Genomic DNA, 16,342 nt, shown 5'->3' with positions numbered 1-16,342 from the left:
TGTCAGTGGTTCCATTCATACAGATCTTACAATAATCTCAGTTTTGCATGCAGCATACAGGGGTCCTAACCATCAGACAATAGGAGTTTCCACAAATCCTTTCTGAAAAACTCCATCTCCAACCATGACTCAGACTAAATGGCTGACAGGTACCGTGTTCAGTTAAATCCTCACATGGGGCTCTACTCGCTGAAAACTCACTTTCCAGAAACTCAGATTCTTTCACAGCAGTTTTTGGTTTCTTTTTACCCAAGAGTTCAGTTTTCAGTTTATCCCTTTATTCTTACACTTTACTATAAACTGCAAGGATAAATCAGGCTGCATTTTCCACATTTAGTTTGGAAATTTCCTCAACTAAATATGCAAGCTTGTCACTCTCAAATTTTGCCTCCCATCCAATGCAAGATTCAATTTTACCAAATTCTCTGTCACATTACAACAAGATTGCAAAAAAAGATTGCTTTTGTTCTAGTTTTCAATGGCACATTCATCATTTCTGTTTAAGGCTTTATGGAAGTGCCTTTAGCATCCATATTTCTATGTACAGTCTCTGCAAGGCAATATAGGCCTTTTCTATCAAGCTTCTCACAATTCTTCCAAAGTCTAAACCTTACCCATTTATAAAGATGTTCCAGAACTTTTTATACTTGCTTCTTGCAGCACTCCACTTATTTCCAAAATCTGTTTCACTTTGCTAAAGCTGCCAAAATACAATATAAAATAAATGGGTTGGCTTTTATAATGGGGTTTTATTAACCTACAAGTTATCGATTTTAGGGCATGCATATCCAACTCAAGTCATCAACAGGATGCTACCTGGACTCTGAAGATGGGCTGCTGGCATCTGGGACACTTCTGTCATGTTGGAAGGCTGCATTTGCTTTTAGTTCTGGTTCCAGTGGCTTCCTCTCTTAGCTTTTCCAGGGGCTTTCTCTATGGGATTCTCTTGATTTGCTCTCTCACCTTCTTTGAGGGCCTCTCTAAGCTCTCTGTTTTTCTTCTATGTGTCCTTTATCCTCTTATAAAGGGTCACGTTAAGGGGATTAAGACCCATCTTGAATGGGATGAGTCACATCTCAATTGAAATAACCTAATCAAAAGGTCCCATTCACAATAGGTCTGCACCCACAGAAAAGGATTAAAAGAACATGGCCTTTTCTGGGGTACATAACACCTTTAAACTACCACAATAACCTTCCCACCAAGAGATACCAAAATGCAGATGGCTACACTGTTGAATTTTACCTAACATTTAATAATGCATTAACACTAATTCTTTTCATATATTTAAAAAGTAAGAGTAAGGAACATTACCCAATCAATTCTGTGCCCAAGATTATCCTGATAACAAAGGCAGAAAAGATATCACAAGAAAAGAAAACTGCAAGACAATGTTTCTCAGGAATACACACAAAAAGATGCTCAAATAAATATGGACAAGCCAAATCCAGTAATGTATAAAGTATATTATACAGCATGGCCACATGGGATTTATTCCAGGAAAGAAAGCTTGGTTAACATCTACAAACAAATAAATGTGATACATCATATTAATAGAATAAAATACAAAAGCACATGATTATTTCAGTAGACATAGAAAAATGTGACAAAATGGAACACCCACGCTTGATAAAAACATCTCAAGAAAATAGAAATAGCATTCTCTCAACCTGATAAAATGAATTTTAAAGAATCTAGAAATACCATCATTTTTAATGATGAAATACTGGTCACAGAGACTGAATTTGTATCCAGAATGCTTTCCCCCTGTGATTGACAGCAATATAAATATATTATTTTTTACTGCTTCCATTCAACATTGTTCTGGAGTGTTTCGAGAACTCATGTGAAGAAGAAAAAGAAGGAAAAGGAGACAGAGAGAAGGAAGAGAAGGAGAAGGGGAGGAGAAGGAGAAGCAGAGAAAGAAGAAGGGGTCTTCACATTGGAATGGAAGAAGCAAAACTGTCTTATTGTAGAAGAAACAGTTCTATAACATAAAGTATTATCAAGGACATGACTTCCAACACACTAGAACTAAGAAAGAGTTCAGTAAGTACATAGAACACTAAATATACAAAGATCAGTTGTATTTCTATTCACTAGCACTGATGATCTGAAATTGCAATTAAGTAAACAGTCTCACTGTTTCTTCATCAAAGAAAATGAAACACAAGCAAATTTAAGAAAAGAAGTTCAAGACTTACATACTGTGAACTACAAAACATTGCTGAAAGAAATGGAGGAAGATATAAATAAATTTAAAAGACAGAGATCAGGATCATGATATTTACTATTAAGACCAACATGCTTCACACATTGATGTACAGATTCAATACACATTGTCTTAAACTCCAACTTTTTTTTTACAGAAATTTACAAGCTGGTCCTATAATTCACATGAAAATTTGTACAAAACTGAATAGCTAAACCAAGTTGGAAAACAGAAACATTGGAAGACTCTCACCAGTCGACAGCAAATACTTTTACATAGTCAGAGAAATCAAGACAGTGTGGTGCTCGCATAGGGCAGATTCAGGTAGATCATTGAACCAGACATAAATTCCTGGATTTTTGGTCCGTTGACTTTGACAAAGAAAGTAGGACAATTCACTGGGGGAAAGAATGCTCTTTTTAAAATTTGTTCTTCCAAAGACACCAGCAAGAAAATACAAACACAAGGAAAAATATCTGCAGATCACATAGACTGAATTTTTATCCAGAATATATAAAGTACTCAATTATAAAAATACCAAAGACAGGGTAGGCCACAGTGGCTCAGCAGGCAGAGTTCTCGCCTACCATGCCAGAGACCTGGGTTTGATTCCTGGTGTCTGCCCATGTGAAAAACAAACAAACACCAAAGACAAATGTAAAAATGAGCAAAGGATGTATATAGACATTACACAAAGACTACCTGAAAATGACAAGAAGACCATGAAACATAATCAATACATTTAGTCAGAGAAATGAAAATCAAAATCACAATGATGTACTTGTCTGTTATCAAACACCACACAACCGTAAATGTTGATGAGGATAGTGAGAAACTGGTATTCTCATAAATTGCTGCTGGAGATGTAAAATGGTGTAGCCATATGGAAAAACAGTTTGGCAATTTCTCAAAAAAATGTTAAATACAGATTTATCATATGACCCAGAAATTTCACTGCCAGATATGTACATAAAAGAAATGAAAATAAATTTCTTCAAAAAGACTCATGTGAATGTATATAGCAACATTATTTATATTAGCCAACAAATGTAAACAACCCAAATATCTATAATTGGTGAAAAGAAAAACAATATGTGCTATATCCCTACAATACAGTATCATTCAGTTATCATGAGGAGTACATTACTGATCCATGTCATAATAGGGATGAGCCTCAAAAACATCGTGCTGAGAGAAAGAAATCTGTAACTGAGGACCCTCAGTTTATAATTACATTGATAAGAAATGTCCAGAAAAGGCAAATCTGAAAGTCAGTTAATGGTCATTGTAGGGAAAGAGATAGAAATGATAAGTTATTTCATATGCTATGATGTTGGTTTCTTATGAGGGTGATAATGTAAATATGCTGTTTATTTCTCTCTGTATATTCAATAGATTGAATTATACTATTTTGGAATATGATTATTAAAAAAAGTATATCTTTAATAAAGTTGTTTATATAAACATGTCAAAAATTTCAGGTTGCTCAAATCCATTCTGAAATCAAATCACAGAATCTGAACTCAAATCCATTTGTTTTTATCTAAGGAATATGACATAAAAGTAACATCATAAAAATAAAAATAAAAATAAAAAATACAAAAATATATAAGAAAAAAAAAGTAACATGATAAGTATTCATATTGGTTATGTTTGCAAAAGCCAAAGAGAAGTTTGTAAGGGATATTGATTGACAGGAATCTCGTGTTACTTGTATGAGGCCAGACAAATGAAGTAAATGTAGTTACTTATTGAAAATGCACCACTTTGAATCCAAAATTATTAGAAATATCCTGGGGGTGTGACCATAGGGGTAAGAATATCCCTTATCAAACATAGATCAAAGATCAACCTTTCATATAGAGTCTTTTTTTTAAGAAAACAAATAATACATTTAGAACCACCAAAATTGGAGATCTTAGTTAGCTTAACCATAGGCATATTTAAATAAAGTATCCATATAATCATTGTAAAGCCTGTGTTTGTGCAGTAAGTTCAAGGAAAAAAATCTACGGATTCAGATAACAAGGTTCATAATTTCTAAATATAATAACATTTGATCAACTGTCAAAACTGTGAATGTTCTCAAAATATCAAGTAGGAAGTTCTTACAGATATCTGCATTGCTATAGTAATGGCCTATGTTACTAAATATTTTCTTGATTTCGGGAAAATATGAAGTGACAGATTTTTTACAATTAACATATGGAAATCTTAGCCACCTAAAATGGGTATCTTAGTTAGCTTATTCATAGGCATATTAAAAATATATCTAAGTAATCATCATAAAGCCTGTTTGGACAATATGTTTCACAAACCAATTTAAAATTAAAGCAAGGAAGGAAAAAAATCTATAGATACAGATATCAGAGTTTCTTGAATTCTAAATATTAAATATCATTCATTTAACAAGTAAAAAGTTATTACATATATCAACTTTGCAATAGTAGTGAGCTATGTTACTAAATATTTTCATATTTTTGATTTCAGGAATTTATTTTATATAATATTACTATAACTGCCTATAGTTTTTTTAAGCTTTTTTTTTTTGTAAAATAAAACATATACAAATACAAAGAAGAGAAAGAAAAAAAGCAATATTTTTCAAAACACACTTAACAAGCAGCTACAGAATAGTTCCCAGAGTTTGTCATGGGCTATGATGCCTTCGTCTCAGATTTTTCCTTCTAGCTGCTCCAAAACATTGGCGGCTTTATCAGAATCATAATAATGGCATCATATGGTATCTGTCATTTTCTCTCTGACTTATTTCACTCAGCATTATGTCCTCAAGGTTCATCCAGATTGTCATATGTTTCAGGGCATCATTTTGTCTAAATGCTGCATAATACTCCAACATGTATATAAATATGCCACATTTTGTTTATCCCCTTGTCTGTTGATGGACATCTGGATAGTTTCCATCTCTAGGCAATTTGAATAGTGCCACTATGAACATCGGTGTGCAAATGTCTGTTCATGTCACTACCCTCAACTGTTCTGGGTATATACTGAGTATTGGTATTGCTGGGTCATAGAGCAACTCAGTGTATTTAGTTTTCTGAGGAATCACCAAACTGACTTCCACAGTGGCTGACCATTTTACATTCCCACTAACAGTGAATAAGTGTTCCAATTTCTCCACATCCTCTCCAACATTTATAGTTTTCTGTTTGTTTAATAGCAGCCATTCTTATAGGTGTAAGGTGATATTTCATTGTTGTGTTAATTTGCATTTCCTTTATAGCCAATGAAGATGCGCAGCTCTTCCTGTGCTTTTTAACCATCTGTATTTTCTCCTCAGAAAAGTGCCTATTCATTTCCTCTGCTAATTTTATAATTGGATTGTTTGCTCTTTTGTTGGTGAGCTGTATAATTTCTTTATGTACACAGGATATCAAGCCTTTATCTGATATGTGGTTTCCAAATATTTTCTCCCATTAAGTTGACTGCCTCTTCACCTTTTTAACAAAGTCCTTTCAGGCACAGAAGCTCTTGATCTTAAGGAGTTCCCATTTGTCTGTTTTTTTTTCACAGCCTGTGCTTTACATTAAAAGTTTAAGAAGCGGGCGGGCCGCGGTGGCTCAGCGGGCAAGAGTGCTTGCCTGCCATGCCGGAGGACCTCGGTTCGATTCCCGGCCCCAGCCCATGTAAAAAACAAACAAACAAACAAAATATAATAAAACAAGAAAATGTTTAAAAGATGTTTCCCTTCCTTCCTTCTCTCTGTCTTTCCTTCCCTTCCTCCCTCTCTCTAAAAAAAAAAAAAAAAAAAAAAGTTTAAGAAGCTACTCTATTACTAGATTTGAAGATGTTTCCCTACATTTTTTTTTCAAGAAGTTTTATGGTACTGGCTCTTACATTTAGGTCTTTGATCCATTTTGAATTAACTTTTGTACAGGTATGAGGCAGGGGTCCTCTCTCATTCTTTTGGCTATTGAAATCCAATCCTCCCATCTCCATTTCTTGAAGAGACTATTCTGTACTAATTCAGTGGATTTGGGGGCCTTATCAAAGAACAAATGTCCATAAATTTGGTGGTCAGTCTCTGCACGTTCAGTTCTGTTCTCCTTGTGCCGGAACCATGCCGTTTTGACCTTTGTTCAAGGCCAAAGAACAAGGCCTCTTGTTCTTAAAAAAACCAGACCCCTGTGGCTCTATAGTAAACTTTAAAATCAGGAAGTGATACATCTCCCAGTTCACTCTTCTTTTCTGGGATATTTTTAGTTATTCGAGGTCTCCTTCCTTCCATATGAATTTGATAACCAGTTTTTCCAAGTCTTCAAAGTAGGTTGTTGGGATTTTTATTGGTATTGCATTGAATCTGTAGACCAGTTTGGGTAGAATTAACATCTTGAAGATAGTCAAGCTTCCTATCCATGAGCATGGAATTTTTTTCCATCTATTTAGGTCATTTTAATTTCCTTTGGCATTTTTTGGTAATTTTCTATGTAATTTTTTGTAATTTTACCAATGTCTCTATCAATCTCTTCCTTGACCCACTGATTATTTAAGAGAGTTGTTTTATTTTGACAAGCTGGAAAGGATGTGGAGAAATAGGCACATTTGTCCACTGTTGGTGGGAATGTAAAATGGTACAACTACTGTGGAAGGCAGTTTGGTGGTTCCTTAGGAAGCTAAGTATAGAATTGTCATATGATCTGGCAATACCATTGCTAGGTGTCTACTCAGAGGACATGAGGGCAAGGACACAAATGGGCATTTGCACACCAATGTTTATAGCAGCATTATTTACAACTGCCAAGAGATGGACTCAGTCCAAATGCCCATCAACAGATGAGTGGCTAAACAAGCTGTGGTATACACATATGATGGAATATTGCACTGCTGTAAGACAGAATAAAGTCATGAAGCATGTAACAACATGGACAGACCTTGAGGACATTATGTTGAGTGAGATTAGCCAGAAACAAAAGGATAAATACTGCATGGTATCACTGATATGAACCAACATTACTGAATGAACTTGGAGAATTTCAGTTAAGAACAGAGGCCACCTGGAGATAGAAATATAGTAGATATTGGGTAATTGGAGCTGAAGGGATACAGATTATGTGTCTGATTGTAAAAATTCAGAAGTGGATAGCACAATGCTTCCTAATTGTAGCACAATAATGTTAGTACACCAAATGAAGCTAAATGTGAGAATGATGGAGGAGGAAGGCTGGGGGCACAAACGAAACTAGAAGAGAAGATAGATGATAAAGGCTGAGATGGTACAATGTAGGAATGCCTGGAGTGTACGATGATAGTGACTAAGTGTACAAATTAAAAAACGTTTTTGTATGAGGAAGAACAACAACAGCAATAAAACCAAAGTTGGCCGACATTACCTGAGGTCAAAATGCCAGAGCCGCCCTGGTATAAGGTAAGTAAGGGGGTCCAGAAGCTTAGAGAGGTTGGAGTGCTAGAGTGCATGTATCATGAAAGACCTGCTCACACACCCCAGGAATGTCCAGAGGACACGCCTTTCACTAGAACCTTGAGAAATAAATTCATGAGATTAGCTCTATCATCCCTGAAGAGCTCTGTAGCCACCCTTCTCTGTAGGTCAGATATTACTTGAATCCTTAAACACAATGGGGTGATCCAATCATAAGTTGGTAGAATCCATGTGGTGACAGTTAATTACCACAGACAAGGTTGGCGTGGCCACCATAATGAACATCAGACTCAAAGCAGCAGTCAAAATAATCTGACTCACAGAGACTTGTGGCATTGGCTAGTAGATCATGGGGCACTTAGAAGTAAATAGATGGGCAGTCTACTAATTCTTATTTGAGCTGTATAAGCAGAATTCTAGGTCAAGAGAACAGAAGTCTAACTTAAATTACAAAAACAGAGTCATGGCCCCTTAATCAATTTCCAGATAAGTCAGTTTACAGACCTAGAGCCCCTCGAATGAGGGAAGGGCTGGGTACCCTTGGGGAAGGATTATTTTACACATCGCCCAAACTTTATACTGTCAACCTTCCTCCAAGCCTTCCCAAAGGAGACCTAAGGCCTTTTACCAGGGTGACTGTGCACCAGGGAAAAGGAAATGATCGGCTGTTTCAGGGATTATTGGACACTGGCTAAGAAGTGACAATAATTCCAGGAGACCCAAAATGTCACTCTGGTCCAACAGTCATAGTGGGGGCTTATGGAAGTCAGGCAAATGATGGAATTTTAGTCAAAGTCCATCTCACAGTGGGTTCCCTGACCCATTCTGTGTTCATTTCCCCAGTTACAGAATGTATAATTGGAATTGACATACTCAGCAACTGGCAGAATCCCCTCATTGGTTCTTTGACTCATTGAGGGCTGTTATGATAGGAAAAGTCAAGTGGAAGCCACTAGAACTGCCCCTGCCTAACAAAATAAATAATGAATCAGAAGCAATACCACATTCCTGGAGGGACTGCAGAGATTAGTGCCACTCTTAAGGACTTGAAGGATGCAGGTGTGGTGATTCCAACCACATCCCCATTTAAATCTCCTATTTGGCCTGTGCAGAAAACAGATGGGACTTGGAGAATGACAGTGAATTGTTGTAAACTTAACCAGGTGGTGACTGCAATTGCAGCTGCTGTTCCAGATGTGGTATTGCTTGAGCAAATCAATACATCGCCTGGCACCTGGTATGCAGCTATTGATCTGGCAAATACGTTTTGTCTTAATATCTGTCAGTAAAGACCACCAGAAACAGTTTGCATTCAGCTGGCAAGGTCAACATTATACCTTCACTTCCTGGCTCAGGCATATATTAACTCTCCAGCCCTATGTCACAATCTTGTTCACAGGGACCTTGATCGTTTCTCCCTCCCACAAGACATCACATGGTCCCATCATATTGAAGACCTCGTGCTGATTGGAAATAGTGAGCAAGAAGCAGAAGCTACTCTAGACTTATTGGTAAGGCATTTGCAAGTCAGAGAATGGGAGATAAGTCCAATAAAATCACAGGGGAGTAGGAGCACAAGCAGAATTACAAAAATTTAAGATATTTTTAAAATTTTCAGTGAGTGGAAACTGAGAGAAAAGCAACCACAAAAAGTCACTTCCAAGCTACAGGAGTTTCTTTTTAGCAAGTGCCAGTGTTCCTTTAAAGCAAATTCTTTCTTTATTCTGGCGAAAAAAAATGTCCAAAGGGAACTTTTATGCAGATATTCAACAAAGACCCAGTTCTGAAATGGAGATGGGAATCCTATTTTCTCTTTGAGGGGTGAGAGTGTTGTCTCAATTTTTTAATGCTGCCAGAAAACAATATATTGGAAATGGATTGGCTTTTACAAAAGGGATTTATTAGGTTACAAACTTACAGTTCTATGACCATGAAAATGTCTAAGGCATTAGCAAGAGGATACCTTCACTCAAGAAAGGCCAGTCGCATCCAGGGTCTCTCTGTCACATAGGAAGACACAAAACACACACACACACACACACACACGCACGCGCCTTCCACCTCAGTGAAATTTCTAGGTGTCCAGTGGTATGGGTCATGTCAAGACATCCTTATAAGGTGAATAAGTTGTTGCATCTGGCCCCTTCTATGACCTAAAAAGAGGCAAAATGTCTTCTTGGCGTCTTTGGATTTTGGAGACAACATATTCTTTGTTTGGGTGTGCTACTCCAGTCCATTTACTGAGTGACCAGGAAAGCTGCTAGTTTTGAGTGGGGACAGGAACAAGAGGAGCCTCTGTGACATGTCTGGGCTGCTTCATAAGCTGCTCTGCCACTTGAGCCATATGGTCCACCAGATCCAATGGTGCTGGAAGTGTCAGTGGCAAATAGGCATGCTATTTGGAGCCTTTGGCAGGCCCCTATAGGAGAATCACAATGCAGACACTCAGGATTTTGGAGCAAAGCCTTACCATCCACTGCAGATAATTACTTTCCTTTTGAGAAACAAGTTTTAGCCTGCTATAAAGCCTTTGAAGAGACTGAATGCTTAACCATGGGCCACCAAGTTGCCATGAGATCTGAGTTGGCTATATGAGCTGGGTGTTGTCTGACCCACCAAGCCATAAAGTTGGGCATACCCAGCAGTACTTCACCATAAATTGGAAGTGGTATATTAGAGATAGGTTTCAAGGAAGTCCTGAAGGCATAAGTTTAAGTTACATGAGGAACCAAATGCCCATGGCCTCCACTCCTGCCACATTACCTTCTCTTTCCCAGACCACAATGATGGCCTCTTGAGTGAACTGAGGAAGAGAAAACTTGGGCCTGATGGGCAGATGGTTGTGCACAATATGCAGGGGCCACCCAGAAATGGACAGCTGCAAAATTACAATTCCATTCTTGGATATCCTTAAATGGCAGTGGTGAGACAAAATCCTCCCAGTGAGTGGCCCTTTGAGCTGTGCATCTGGTTGTTCATTTTTCTTGAAAGGAGAACTGGCCAAAGGTGCATTTATATACTGATTCATGGGCTGTTACTAATGGTTTGGCTAGATGGTCAGGGAATTGGAAGGACCACGATTAGAAAATTGGTGAAAAAGAGGTCTGGGAAAGAGATAGTGGATAAACCTTTCTGAGTGGGGAAAGAACATGAAGATATTTGTGCCTCTTGTGAATGCTTATCAGAAGGTGGCTTCAGCAGAGGAAGGTTTTAATAATCAAGTGGATAAAATGACCATCCTGTGGATACATGTCATCCTCTTTTCTTAGCCTCTCCTGCCATTGCCCAATAGGCTCATGAACAAAGTATGTGTGGTGATATGGATGGAGGTTATGCATGGGCTCAGCAACATGGACTTCTACTCCCCATAACCAAGGCTGACCTGGCTATAGTCACTGCTGAGTGTCTAATACGCCAGCAGTAGAAACCTATACTCTGTCCCTGATGGGGCACCATTCCCTGAGGTGATCAGCCTGCTACCTGGTAGCAGATTGATTACATTGGACCACTTCTATCATGGAAGGGGCAATGATTTCTTCTAACTGGAATAGACACATACTGCAGATATAGGTTTGCATTTTTTGCACACAATGCTTCCTCAAAAGCTACCATCTGTACACTTATGGAATGCCTTATCCACCATAATGTATCCACTCAACACTGCTTCTCATCAAGGAACCAACTTCACTGCAAATGAAGTGCAGGAAAGGGCTCATGCTCATGGAATTCTCTGGTCTTACCATGTTCCCCATCATCCAGAGACAGCTGGGTTAACAGAGTGGTGGAAGGGCCTTTTGAAGCTCCAATTACAATGCCAACTAGGTAGCAATACTTCACAGGTCTGGGGCAATGTTCTCCATGAGGCTGTGTATGCTCTAAATCGGCATCCACTCAATGGTATTGTTTCTCCCATAGCCAGGATCATAGGTCCAGGAATCCAGGGGGGTTAAGGGGAGTGGCACCACTAATTATCACCCCTAGTGATCCACTAAGAAAACTTTTGCTCACTGTCCCTGAAACTTTAAGCTCTGATCATCTGCAGGTCTTAGTTTCTAATGGAGGAGTGCTCCTTCCAGGAGACACAGCAATGATTCCATTGAACTGGAAGTTAAAACTGTCACCTAGCCATTTTGAACTTCTCATGCCACTGAATCAACAGGCACAAAAGGGGATTCCACTCTGTCTGGGGTGATGATCCTGACTATCTAGGGAAAATAGGACTGCACCTACAGAAGAATTTTCCTGGATTATGGAAGATCCCCTAGGGCATCTCTTAGTACTATCAGGCCCTGTGATTAAAGTCAATGGAAAACTGCTACAATCCAATCCAGGCAAGACTACCAATGGCCCAGAAACTTCAGGAATGTAGGTCTGGGTCACCCCACCTCACAAAGAACCACAACCAACTGAGGGTAAAGGGAACATGGAATGGGTAGTAGAAGAAGGTAGTGATAAATATGAACTACAACCACGTGATCAATTACAGAAACAAAGACTGCAATTTTATGAATATTTCATCCTTGTTTTGTTATGAGTGTGTTTGCATTTGTATGTAAGCAAATATCTTATTTTCCTCTTATCATATGACATAAATTATGCTGTTCATGTTATAGTATTTAAGACATAGGATGTGAAGTTTAAGAGTGAATGTTTCCTAAGCATTTGCACCCTATTTTGGAGAGATGTAGTATGTTTCCAGTTGTATGCAGGACAGCTGAGCATTGTTAGGTGAAACATATATCTGTTATCGTGTTCAATTTGGAAATTAAAAATGTTTCAATATAATGTGTATAGCTGCCAAGTTGACTAGAAATGGACTGTGATAGTTAGGCTCTGTGTCAACTTGGCCAAGTGATTATGCCCAGTTGTCTGGTTAGGTAAGCACTGGTTCGATCATTGCTGCAAGGATAGTTCAAGGATGGTTCATAACTGGAAGGCTGGTATATTAAATCAGTTGATTGCATTTGTGGCTGATTACATCTGTGATCAAATAAGGTGTGTCTCCCACAATAAGATAATCCAATCCGTTGAAGGCTTTGAAGGCAGGAGACTCTTCTACTGCTTCTTTATCCAGCGACTCTGTCCTGTGGAGTTCACCCAGACCCTTCTTCTCTCACGAGGTCAGAACCTTCTTGTGCTCCTGGAGTCTGTCATGTTCCACTTCTTGCCAAAAGTCACTGGCGGCTTTGAGAGTCATACTCTGAGCTCCAGTCTCCAAACCTTCTGTGGTCCATTTTGCTGCCATTAATCATTCCTTTACTCCACACCCAGTGTGAAAATGCTTGGCGTTGACCACAGACAAGACCTCCACAGAGCGGACCACCTCCATCAGACAGGCATGTGGAGAAGCTGGTGGAGCACCTGGGTCCTGCCTTCCAGGACAGCCACTTCTACACTGATAAATTCTTTCCTGGTAATCTAGGGAGATTTTGCCACTGCCCAACATGTCCTAAACCTGCAATTCAAAGGATAAGTGTCTGCCCCCTCCACAGCACAATGATAATCTGCCTCTCACTAGCAGTGTGCTTTGGGAATGTCATTTACCCCTCTAGATTTATTTTATATCTCTGAAAAGTGGGATGGCAAGAGAACCTACTTTCTAGGGTTTTTCTGAGGACTAAGTGAATGATCCATGGAAAGTGCTTCCCCAGAGCCTGGTTCAAGGGGAAGGGGTTTTGAAGAGGTGGGAGTAGTTCGTATGTAGCATTTTTCTCTAGCCCATAAAGAGCCTTTCTACACCCTGCTTCATTGACCCTGTGGCCCTGTGGAAACCTGTTTTTCCATTTGTAAAGAAATTCTAAGATTCCAACTGGGAAGCCCCTCTGCTAAGACATCTGAGAAGGTGTAACTTAGGGATCCTTCATTAAAAAAGGTAAAAAAAAAATGTGTACTGTGTGCGAGAGCATTAGCCTGACTCGATGAACAAAGGGCTCCGTTCTTGTTGGGGAGTCTGACAGTAACAGTGGTCCTCGCGGAGGGGCTGCGCTTCGGTACCTCCAGTGCCCCAGCACGTCCGCCAGGGCACGACTCCCTGCTTGGGGACATCTCTCACCAACTTGGTGATGTTGGACACTACCAGGCAGGATTTTCTGGATGTGAGTGAGTCCAGGGGCCAGGATAGGGTGGGGAGGGTCCCTGAAGTTTTGGAGGAGAGGCCCCTCCCAGAATCCTGAGCTCTCAGCAGTGGGTACCCCACATCTCATGAGAGCCTCACAGCCACCCCTAGGAGCTGGGATGTCATGGCCATCTTTCTGAATCTTCAGCAGAAGCTGGGACTAAGGGGACATCTCTCTCTGTCACCAGAGCTCACTTTGTCTTCACTCCTGGGCCCTTCTGCACCAAGGACTCCAGTGAAGTCATCCCAGGTCTGGGCTGCCCAGCCCCTGGTGGACCCCACAGTCATGCAGCATGACAGGGAGTGAGGAGACTTTGTAGTGGCTGGGGACCTTATATGATGGATGTGAATTGCTTGCCTTGCAGAGGAAGATGGTAAATTTCACCAAAAGGAAGAAAGTGAGAACCTGTGGCAGTAGATGCAGGGGTGGTTACTAGGGATAGGGGAATATCAGAGGCCCTCCTGGGCAGGACAACACTGGGCTCCCCCCCACCCCAGCTTCCTCTTAGATTTATGGGGAAAGTTTGATTTAAAGTGGAAGGGCAGACCTGGCTCTTTGGACAGTTGGGCTTGTATGTGGGATGAAGGACAACTTCCTGGAGGATGAGCTGTCTGAACTCAGCCCTCAGAACAAGCAGAGCTTGGAAATGGGTGGAGGGGACTAGAGGGTCCCATAGGAACAAAAATCCTGCCAATGGCCCCCATCCAGCCCACTCACACCTGGGCAGTGGCTTCCTCCTTCCCTCTGTTCCCAAGAATACCAGGTAATAGCTGCCACTCAGCATCTCTAGGCAGCCTACTGCTATGCTGCCTTTGTGCCCCACTAGCAATGTGAGGCCTGGCTCAGGGCCACTGAGGAGCTTCAGGGACAACAAGAGATACAATCACTTCTCAGCTCTGCCCTCTTGCAGGCACTGAAGGACAGGGTGTCCTGTGGTCCTCTGGGGGCACAGCTGGCTACCCATCCTTCTACCGTACCCACCAGTGCTACAGATCCCTGATGTGGCCAAAGGTTTTTATGCTATGGATATCTCAGCCAGCTCTCATTTTCTCCTCATGAAGAGGACTTCCTTCATGGAGGCCAAGTTCAAGAACAGAGCTGTCTCAACGCTTCTGTGGAGAAAGCAGAAGGAGCTCAAACTCCCAAAGGGGAAATTCTAACTGATTCTTGGTACTCACCAGCCTCAGGGTTGCCACACCTTCCTGCATCCTGCTGGGTGGGTAGTTTATCCATCCCCAACCAGAAAGGGTCAGGCCTGAGAGACATTCCTTCCCCTCCAGCCAACCCAGGCCACTCCCAGACTCCAATTTAGAACCTGAACCTCTCCTGCAATTACCATGTAATCACTGCTATCCAGCATCTCCAGGCAGCCTGCTGCTATGACACCCTTGTGCCCAACCAGCAATTTGGAGCCTGGTTTAGTGTCATGGTGTAGCTCAGCGAGACTGAGAGTTTCAGCCAGAACGAAAACAGGCAATGGCTAGAGCAACATTAGACCCGTTGCCTGAAGACAGCTGGGACACCCAAATGCTAACTACTGCACAGACACAAGGAGGGAGACCTGGGATGTGGCTCCTGGTGACCTCACAGCTGCCACTGTCCCATAGCTCCCACCTGTCTTGGGAGTTGGACTTTCAGTCCCAGCCAGCCAGGAACCATTTCCAAGTCAAACACCTGTGAGATGTGATCAAGTCTGGGAATAATGAGTGAGTCCCTGGTCCAGTGCAGGTAAACACAGTCTGCCGGAAGCTTGGGGAAGCTTCAGGGCTAAGTATCAATTCAGGGAATCAAGCAGCTGATCAGCCTGACCAGCTCTATGATTAGAGTGAGTCACCTCATCAATCCAAGCCCCAGTTTCCATCTTTATGAAATGGGGTAATTCTGATCTGACAGCTGGAGCCCATGGGGTACTGCTGATTGACAGCACTCAGCAGGGTGCCCAATGCACAGAGTGCAGCATTGCAGGAGCTTTCCCTAGCTCCCACCTGGGGTCTTCCTCGCAGCGAGACGGGGGAACTCGGTAGCCGACCGGTTCCGGGGGCTCGAAGGTCTGGAGGGCGCGCAAGACGAGTCGCAGGAACTGATGGGGCTGGCAAGGCTTCGCGCACCAGAACGTGTATTAGCGGAAGTACAGAGCTTTATATAGTGGCGAGGCGGAAATGGGGGGGGGCCAGGGGAGGCGCGCTGCGTGATTGGTGAGGAGGCTAAGGGTGGCAGCGAGGGATTGGGTGAGCTGAGAGCAGAAAGGTCCAATGGAATAGCTTGAATATGTTGCTAGGCAGAGAGCTAGAGGAACGGGCCAGGAAATTACATCCGGCACAGCATTTGCAGAGGAGGTTGGTCATGTCCCTGGAGGATGCCCTCAAGGTAACCTTGTCCTTCCATCCAGCCACCAGGCCACCAAAACAGAGTTCAGTCCTACAGACAAGATCCCATTCCAGCAACTAGCTCAAGTGTGGCCCATATCTGAGCATCAGGGACAAAGCCCACAGGTTCAGCGTGTACTTGGCTGTCTTCTTCAGTTCTGACAATAAGGAAACAAACAGCCTTGTCTAGAGTTTCCTAAGGCCAGAAATGGAAAGTGACTGCCCACCCCAACTCCTTAACAAC

This window comes from Tamandua tetradactyla, chromosome 20 (genome assembly GCF_023851605.1).
Source record: "Tamandua tetradactyla isolate mTamTet1 chromosome 20, mTamTet1.pri, whole genome shotgun sequence".
NCBI lineage: Eukaryota > Metazoa > Chordata > Mammalia > Pilosa > Myrmecophagidae > Tamandua > Tamandua tetradactyla.
The sequence above is the reverse complement of the archived record's forward strand: the minus strand, read 5'-3'. Positions refer to the sequence as shown.